The following is a 10,106-nucleotide window of genomic DNA, read 5'->3' as shown; positions in this document are numbered from 1 at the left end:
AAAACGACACAGTTTCAAACAGATATTGCAATTTACAGAGGGTTAAAGTTCTGATTTAAAAGAAATTAACAGGAACTGACACAACGCTCATCTTCGTTGAGTCATTTCAGAGTAAACTTGCGGCACATGAGACAACGTAAGGATATGAGGGGGTGTAACATCACCAATTAGAGGAAGTTAATGCAACATTTGTCCATAAGAAGCAAGTCTTTCAGAGACTTAGAGGAAGAAGAAGCAGAGAGAGACACAGAGAGGAACGATGGCTGAACTCGGAGGGATTAAATCGTCTTTATTTCTGATGCTGCTGCTTCCGTTTACAGGTAAAGATCTGAATTACAGAAACATAAATTAGAAAATACATAAATGTCAGAAATATTACTTTATTACCAAATGTTCATTTAACCAAGACAGACGGGCAGTCAGATTGTTTTCTAGTGAGTTTAGAGAAGTCCTGGAAACCAGAGCAAACTGTTATTGTTTGTAGAATAATCTTCATACAGACTTTAATAGTATTTATACTTTATTTTATTGTTTATTTTTCTGTCTCATTTTCTTAAAAACAGCAATCGGGCAGTCAGACACCTTTATCACTGTCAAAATTGGAGAAGACGTCACTTTGTCTTGTGAAAGTTTGATGGAGGATCAAAATAACTGTGACAGCACTACATGGCTCTTCAATGCTAACCTTACCGTACCATCAGTAGATCTGATCTCACGTGGCCAGATTGGTAAAAGTGCTGGAGCTAAATCAGACAGACTGAGTCTCTCAGAGAAATGTTCTCTGGTTATAAAGAAGGTCACAGAGCAGGATGCTGGTCTTTATGGCTGCAGACAGATCAGACCAGGACGTCAAAACTCTGTGGTTCTTCTGTCAGTTGTTACCAGTGAGTATTTACATCATCATGACTTCAAACTGTCTTGTAAGAGCAATAAACTGAAACATTATAATGATTGTTATTACAGTGATTAAGTTAATTTAACTCTTTCTCTCACAATATCTCCATCTTCACCAGTGACTGAAGAGAAGGAAGATGATGATGAGGTGACGTTCAGATGCTCCGTGAAGTCGTATGATCGATGTAGACACACAGTGAAGTGGCTGTTTCAGGGTCGAGCTGTGCGTGAAGACGACCCACAACTGAAGACATCACAGTCTGACTGCTCCGCCTCTGTAACCTTTCCTACTTCTCATGTTAGTTACACATCAAGGTATAACTCTTTTCAGTGTGGAATGACTAATCGTGGCACTAAAAATGTGCAGCTGTTTGCCTTCGGCCCTCAGTCCTCAGGTGAGAACATCTCAAGCATTTTAATATCTAAAATATTTGTTAATATTAAGGATTTGAAGTTATGACATCACAACAGTTTGCTGAGTTATGTTTTTTTCTGTTTAGATGAGGACACACTAACAACAAAAATCAACAAAACAGCAGGTAATGATGCTTCATCAGAACTATCAGGTAGTGACTCAGCACTTTATGGATCTGTCTCTGTGACACTTGTTGCTGTGGGTTTATTTTCTCTAATCCACTCAGTTTTCTGGTTTGTGTTGCTTCATAATTAAACAGTTAAATGTTTTGACATGTTCCAAGCAGCTGATTTTGACACCTCAGTATTTTGAAATGTTCGATCCATTGGCACACACACACTGATAGAAGCAAACAGAGCTGTTAGAGTGAGGAAAGGTTGGAGCATGTAGCAATGTTCAACTTCTGCTTTTAAAATGTATAATACAACAAAATAACTAAAGAGATATCTTAAATATTTAGATAAGATGGAACACAGCATGCTACTGGTTGCATTAGTTGCTGTTGTAAATGTGATTTTATTGGAAACTGTTTTTTAACCAAAGCGTGGATCTTTTTTTTTTTTTTTTGACTAGAGTCAAATTTTCCAAGTGCAAAAATGTCTTTCTGACAGAGGGGAGGACTCGACTTTAGTTGAACTTACAGACCCACATTATGACTTGTTTGGGGTTCAAAGTTTAGGACTTGGGACTTGACTGCAAAGACTATGGGCTGACTTGTGGCTTGCAGAACAATGACTTGGACCCATCTCTGCTTTTTGTTATTTTAACAAGCAGCTAACATATTTGAAAAAGCTGTTAAATGTGCATTAATACATACTGCACCTTGAATAAATTATTATTGATTAAAGGTGCATTCATACATGTGGTGGGTCACACTTTAAAACCAATTACAATTACTTTTTAATTTAATTTATATGTGCAATATTCTCCGTGCAATGGTTTCATCTTCAACTGCTGACTCTGATCCTTTAGTTTAAATTGTCAATACTTTTTCTATATTTCAACTTGTTTAAATTGTAAATTGTTAATAATTTATATTTTTACTTGTTTAATTGTTAATACCTTTCTTATATTTCTAGTTTATTCTGCTTGTTGTTATTTTTATTGAAGCTTCTCTCTATCTTGCTTTGCTGCTGTAATACTGGAAATGTCCCTGTTTTGGGACTAATGAACGTAAATCTTATCTTATCTTACATTCTGCACCTTTAATTATTTATTAAAGGTGCAGAATGTAATTCTGGAAAGAGAGAGAGAGTAGATTGTTGGGTCTCATTCCTCATGTTACAGTCATGGAAAAAGTTATTAGACCAACCCTTTTCTTCAATTTCTTTTTCATTTTAATGCAAGTAAAGGTACATTTGCTTGCACACATATAGTGATAACAAAAATAGCTGATAAGAGATTAACTTAAGAGCTGACATCTAGACATTTTCCATGGTTTTCTTGATAATGATTTTTTGTTATTATCAAGAAAACCATGTTTAATGCATTGAAATGAATGGATAGAAATGTTTCTGCAGCCAAACTTAGCAGCCCCTATTGGAATATATAATATTTTTGGTAGAATGCAGCTTAAGGCACTTTCTGGTTTGCCTCCCTGCTCAGACCCGGAGGTTGCCGTCTGGTCATTATACATACACGTACGGTTCGCGGTTGTAAAAAAAAAAAGCTGCAGTTTCTGTGAATTAAGGCTACAAAACCACTGACCTATGAGTAGTGCAAAAAACTAGTTAGTTAGTTAGTTAGTCGTTCTAAAAGACAGTTTAAACAGTAAATAATTATCGTAAATGCCGGAAGTGAAGTAGTTACGAGATTGACGTAAGCCACGGAAGTTACATAAAAGTTTGTTTGATTTTTTTCACTAAAAATGAGAGAACTATCCGCCATGTTTTTTGTTCTGACCGCCGGAACCTTGAAAGTCACGTGACTTGGAACAAACCAATAGGAAAAAATATCCATGGAATAGCTATGGGATATGACTGTCATTAACTTGCATTGTAGCGAAATCCGTGTCAGTTTCACGGAAATTTGAGTGATTCCGTGGCTATTCCACAGATTTTGAGTTAAGCGAATCTGTGGCTATTTCACAGATTCCTGTGAGACCAGGTTGGTTTAACTTGTTGAATTTATTGAATATTTTTTTTTTTTTGTCTGTGCATTTAATTTATGGGGGGGAAAACCATGTAACTGACTCACTATATAGATGAATACAAATAGCGTTCAATTAAAACACTGAATAGAGAGTGATAAAGTAAATGATTATTGATTTATTTTTAAAAAAAGGATGAAATCTGTTTGTACTAATGTAATCAACCATTTACACAATTAACAGTTAAATGCTCTGGCTGGCTCTCTCACTCTCTCTCTCAACGTCTAAAAGTTACAATTGATTTCTTCTTTTCATTTCAGTCTCTCCCTCACTCTCTCACTCTCTGTCTCACTCTCTCGCTCACTCTCCCACTTGCTCTCTCACTTAGTCTCGCTTTCTCACTCTGTCTCTCTTGTTCTCTCTCTCTCTCTCTCTCTCTCTCTCTCTCTCTCTCTCTCAGTCTAAACTCTACAACTGATTTCTTTCTTTTCATTTCCGTCTCTCCAGCCCCCTGGAGGTGGATCGTGGTGTCTGTGGGTTTAGCAGCACTCATCACATCTGTTGTGGCGGTCAACATCTGGATGAGAACTAAAGGTGAGAAGCTTTACATTAAATTTATTAACCAGAAGTTTTGATGAACGTGGATTTCCACTGTGGGAACTAAAGTCTCTTTCTCTTGTTTTTTCAGAGAAGGAAACCCAGACGGATGAACTCACTGTGAGTTTTTAGAGTTATAAAATAAACTGTTTGGAATAACTAGCTTCTGTTATATAGACACGTGACAAATATTCACTGAAAATCTGTTTACACAGAGCTGAGAGGAGAGGACAGGAGAGGATGTAAGAATGTAAATAGTTTAATATGTATAGCTTGTGGAGAACCTTTTTTTTGTTAATATTCATCACACAGCACTTGAAAAAGTGTCTTATGATTCCGTAGAGCTGCAGGATTTATAGATTTTTATAAATATTTTATATATTGCAGTGAATTACAAGGACAAAGTGAGTAAAATGTAAAAGGAGCAAAACTACTTGGAGTTCATGTTTAGGGTTAATTTCATCAGTTGCATTAAATGGCCTTAAAATGACAATAACAATGTTTATCGGAATAATTTGTGGAACAATATCTCGTCTAAGGAAATGTAGTTATCGTGACACAATTATTTTCTTCTTCTCTTGTCCTAATGTGGGCCAGCGGACGCCTACAGATCAGATTAAGTGGGATTAAAAAGTCTGATTGTGTCGTGTTGTGTTTCACAGGTGCGTTATGATGTAGATGATGACACAGTGAACTATGAAAACATCAGACCTGCTGAGGGAGTTTGACCAACACTTCTGCCTCCATCACACTCCACCGATCAACAAAGAAACTAAACTTTTCTCACCAGCAGTCAGTTCAGAACTCAGCAGCTGGATTTTAACTTCATTTATCAAGAAAAGAGAATTTAACTCTTGCTAACTTCATTAAATCGTCTTCCAGCTGCAGATTTCAGAGCTGATTTTAACATTTACTGCTTGTTGTTGAAGCTGCAGCAGCTTGAGCTCAGTGTAATTTCTCTGTGTGCAGAAAAAAACATTTTAATACATTTTTTGCCATTGTTGTTGACATATTTTTGTAAACAAAAAAAATAGCGTGTTTAAAGTCATGGATGTCATTTTCCAGACATTTACTTTATTATTTTCTTGTTTTTTTTTCTTCTCAACATTCAGTGCAAATGCCATGAAAGTGCCAATTATTTTATTACAAATATTAACAATAAAATGGCAGTGGAAATCTGTAAAATAATTTATTTTGCAGTATTTAATCATTTAATATTTTAATGGTTTTAAAGGTTAAACTACAGTGAATTCTATTTAAAAAATAAAAATAAAAAAAAATCAGCTTGAGCTCAGTGTAATGTCTCTGTGTGCAGAAGAATTATTTGAATCTACTGTTTGGGAATTTTTTGTGTGTTTAAAGTCAGTAAGAGTTTTGTCTTTATTCTGCCTGATAACAATATAATCTGTTAATAAATGATTGGTCTTGAATGTTAAACTACAGTGAATTCTGTGTATAAAAAAATACAAAAAAAAATAGACATTATATTGCTGAATGTAAAATTAAGTAAATTTTCTGTTTAATGTAAAAAAAAATGTGAAAAGAAATATTGAAGAAAACCCGTAAAACATTTGGCAGCAAAAATTGTAAACACTTACCATCATGTCAAAGTAAAAAAAAAAACTTTAGTCATTCAACAGTTATATATTTTAAAATGTAAAAAAATTCCATATTTTTTTAAAGAAATGATCCGTAAAATAACTTACAGCTGTTTACTGTTATTTGTCAGTAAGTAAGATTTTTTAATATCTTTTTTAAAACATTTTTTACAGTGTACTTTCCCTCTTTACCTCTTGATAGTCACACAGTGTTTTCCTTAAAAGAATCACCAAAGATACATTGTTTATCATAGGAAGAAACTGTAAAAAAACAAAAAAAACAAACAGGCATTATCATTAGAATTTGATGTTTCTGTCGGAATCACTTAATTCTACGTGTCTCATTTAAAATAAAATTTAAATAAAGCGTTTGCACGAACCAGATCCTGTTAAAAACAATAAATTCTGCTCCTCAGAGACACTGTGAAGACATGATTGATTCTGCTGAGACCAACGGTCACGTGACAAATATTCACTGAAAATCTGTTTACACAGATAAGAGAGGAGAGGACAGGAGAGGCTGTTTACACAGACCAGAGAGGAGAGGACAGGAGAGGCTAAAAATGCAAATAATAATTTGGTCATATGGGGACCCAATCTTTTGGAAAAGTGTTGTATATATAAATTCCATTTTATTCCAATTAAAAAAATATTCAGAGCGATACAACTTGTGTTTTGTCTGTTTTCTATGTTATTAAGCATATTTTTTTTTTAGTTGTTCCCACTTCTAGCCACAATTGTGCTGATTCCATAGAGCTGCATGACTATTTTAGGTCCTTTAGGAGTATTTTCATAAACTGTGTTTTTCCGTCTTTGACTTAAATAAAGGGCCTGATTATTTTTTCCACCACTGCCATATTACAAATGAACTCTGATGAGACTTCTTTAGACTCTGTGCTAGGCAGTGTGTGGAGGTTGGGATTCAGGCTTGTAACAGGAGGGTCACCGGTTCGAATCCTAAGAATGACGGGTCAAGACTTGAAGTGCCCTTGAGCAAGACACCTAACACCCCCACACAGCTCCGTGTGCATTAATGTGCTGCCCACTGCTTCTTGCATGGTGTGTTCACTGGTGTGTGTAAAAAAGGATGGGTTGAATGCAGACGTTGAATTTCTCCATTGTGGGACTAATAAGGGAATCTTAATCTTAATGAATAACCATATCTTCACATTCAAACCATGTGCCCAAGCCCAAATATTCAAGGACCAGGTTAAGGTTGATAAACCATAAAAACATTTTAATCTTTGTAAATTTAACGATAGACAACATCTGTTCCTCTTTCCTCTGTTGTTATCAAACTATTAAGAGTGCAAAACTCCTCCTTAAAGCAAAGTACATTATCTACTTCCTGTGGTCAGTAAAGTCTTGCTTTATCATTGTAACTTACTTTTTTTTTCCATTTGAACTCTTATCAAAGTGATTTTTGCAATTAAAAAAGTCTTCACTTATTTAGCTGTTTAATAAGTTTATTGACATTCCACCTCCTCTCAGTCGGCTCAGACTTTACTTGGATAAAAAGAGACATAAATGGATGAATTACTGCAAAACAAACATGAGCAAGTCAAGCTTAACTGAACAAAATATTAAATAAAGATAAAATATTAAATAAACTGCTCGACTGTGATATACAGTTATTGCATGTGAAATACAATCCCAATTTGGCAATACATGCAATAATGGCAATACAGACAATACATACATATGAAACTCAAATAGAAATACACTCATATCCTGTTATCTAAGATTAGCACAACACTGAGCACAAGAAAGTTCATGACGACAACTTCCTCAAGCAAAATGTGTCATATTTTTATGTGCTTATATTTTAAGCATCTACCCGTCCACGTGTTGCATTATGACTTCCCCTTTTTTCCTTTGCAACACAAGTTAACTTAAGACATCCCCTTTTAAGTAAGAAGCTATTTACAATCATTCACCCTGGACATGATCACTAGAAACATGAACAGAGATCAACAAAGACTCTGTTTGTTACTTCAGTGTAGCATAGAGGTTGCCTGGATCAGCAGAGGAAGCGTTCACCGTGCTGTAGGTCACTGCATCTACGTCATCATCACGTTTTCTCCCAATCTTGATAGAAAAAACAAGATGTAAATGACACAAAAGGATATGGCACTACTTAACCAACCAAAAAGCATTAACAGTATCCCACACAAAGCAATGTTAATGGTCATGCTCTCAGATTTCACATCTTTGCCGATGACATCCCGCTTCTCCTCATTACAAAAAACAAACACAAACACAAGGAGACACAAAACAACTTGAAAGAAGAAATTACTACAAACTACAAAAAAAAACAAAAGACTACAAAAAAACACAAAATAACCAGAAATAGACACAAAACAAATAAAAGAGACACAAATTGACTATCAAAGAGATGCTAAAAATAACTAAAAAAGATACAAAATGAATACAAAATGACACAATACAACTACAATAACCCCCAAAAGATTACAAAGAGACATAAAAAAAAACACAAAAAGACCCAAAATGACTACAGGGACACAGTGCAACTATAAAAAAATACAAAGATACACAAAATGACCATAAAGAAACACAAAACAACTTTGATAAGATGTAAAATGTTGACAAAATGATTATAGAGAGGCAAACTACAAAGTTACTCAACGTGGAGACAAATAATTACAATAGAGATAACTAGAAACTTTCCTCTGGGGAAATTCTGATAGGGCCACGGGGGCTACTGCCGGTGTTTCTACACTATAATGAGATTCTTCAGAGATTTCAAACAATTAATACTAGTAATGTTATGATGCTATATTATATAGGCCTACAAGGAGCACACCTACAACAATATTCCTTTTCAAGTACTTATTTATACAGCAACCTATGACCTTTAACCTCAAAATGTGTGTGTGTGTGTGTGTGTGTGTGTGTGTCAAGACTTGTATCTACTGTTTAAAGTTTAAATGGAGTCTTTTGGTGAAGTTATGCCTTACGTCACGGAAAATTTGTATTCCGTAGAGAAAAGTAATAGTACACCCATCCCGATCAAACCGCACGTTTTGATGTATAATTTGTCAACTCTTCGAGTTGCAGGACTAGTAGCGGGACGAAATTGTGTCCCGAAGAGGAAGAAGAAAAAATCCACAGTATAACAATAGTGCTCTGTGCGATTGCCCTGTGGCCCTAAAAAATAGGGCCTAAAACAACAACAGAAGGACACAGAAAGACTACAAAGAGACACACAATGAACAAAAATAGACACAAAATGAACACGAAGAGACACAAAATTACTACAAAGGGACACAAACTACAAACCCCCCCAAAAGACTACAAACAGACACAAAACCACTTTGAAAAGATGCAAAATGTCGACAAAATGACTATAGAGAGAAACAAACTACAAAGGGATTCAACATGGAGACACAGAATGACAGAATGAGACAACATGTACTGTTACATGTTCGTCAGGGCTGAGCCACCAAAAAGACCTAAGAAATGGTGTTCGGTGGAGGAGGTGAGGGAGAGGAAGAAAGCAAGAGACAGTTAAAGAGGGAACCTCGGTCGGGCGTTAGCCAAATGTTGACAGCTACAGGAAGCAGAGGGATCCAAAACAGATGCTGACCTGGAGATTCTGCTCATGAGATTCTAAGTATCACTTAGTTTCCTGCTTATTTGTTATAGTAGTGTTTGTGATTGTGTTCAGTCCATTACCATTGTTGGTCACTGGCTGGCTATCAGCTAGCTCCAAAGCTAATGTTTGTTTTCAGCAGCAGCTGGATTGCTATCGACTGTTGTATTGGGTTGTTGCTATCAATGTCTACAGACAACTGAGGTTATGTGTTTGGTCACTGTATGTCTCTTATATGGACGAATTCAGAATTGCGTTCCACTTTTGGGTCTTACTGTGAATTAGTTTTTTACGACAGTGTTCTCAAATATACACCCCAAAGCTGTAGGGGGAGCTCTGGGACCTCCAAACTACCAAGTAGGCCTTTAAAAACATCCCCTGCCTCTGCCTATCCCTCTCATCCATGCCTTCATCACCTCCAGACTTGATTACTGCAGCAGCCTCCTCTATGGTCTACCATCCAAAACCCTAAAAAACTATCTAAAACTCTGCTGCCCGCCTCCGCACCCTCACACGGACCGGCAACCACATCACACCTGTCCTCTATAACCTCCACTGGCTTCCTGTTCCTCAAAGGATCCACTACAAGCTCCTCCTATTGACCTAAAAATCTCTCTATAACAAAACTAAATAAAAGCAAAGTTAAAATATTCGATTCTACGCCGATGATGTTGGTGTTCACAGGTGCATCAAATTAGAATATCATAGAAAAGGTTATTTATGTCAGTAATTCAATTCAAACAATTCCTCATAAATCATCACAAGTAAAAGCAGTTAGTCAGCTGACCTTGGCTTTGCTGTTGGTCTTCTTGGTGTAGCTGACGGAGGCGTAGGAAATACCATCTTCAGGATCAGCCTACAGAGAGAAAACATCATGGCTTTATATGGTTATTTGATGTC

At 35.9% G+C, this 10,106-nt stretch overlaps 1 long non-coding RNA gene across 1 annotated transcript; it reads left to right on the top strand.

Moving 5' to 3' along the window:
* Window positions 1–3,866: 3,866 nt before the first annotated feature.
* LOC131991490 (uncharacterized) lies at window positions 3,867–4,800 on the top strand. Its single transcript, XR_009396146.1, has 3 exons — window positions 3,867–3,992; window positions 4,087–4,115; window positions 4,658–4,800. It is a non-coding gene; the product is annotated as an uncharacterized LOC131991490 (long non-coding RNA).
* Window positions 4,801–10,106: the final 5,306 nt, after the last annotated feature.

This window comes from Centropristis striata, chromosome 18 (genome assembly GCF_030273125.1).
Source record: "Centropristis striata isolate RG_2023a ecotype Rhode Island chromosome 18, C.striata_1.0, whole genome shotgun sequence".
NCBI lineage: Eukaryota > Metazoa > Chordata > Actinopteri > Perciformes > Serranidae > Centropristis > Centropristis striata.
Note: the sequence above shows the minus strand (reverse complement) of the source record. Positions and strands in the feature narration are given on the sequence as shown.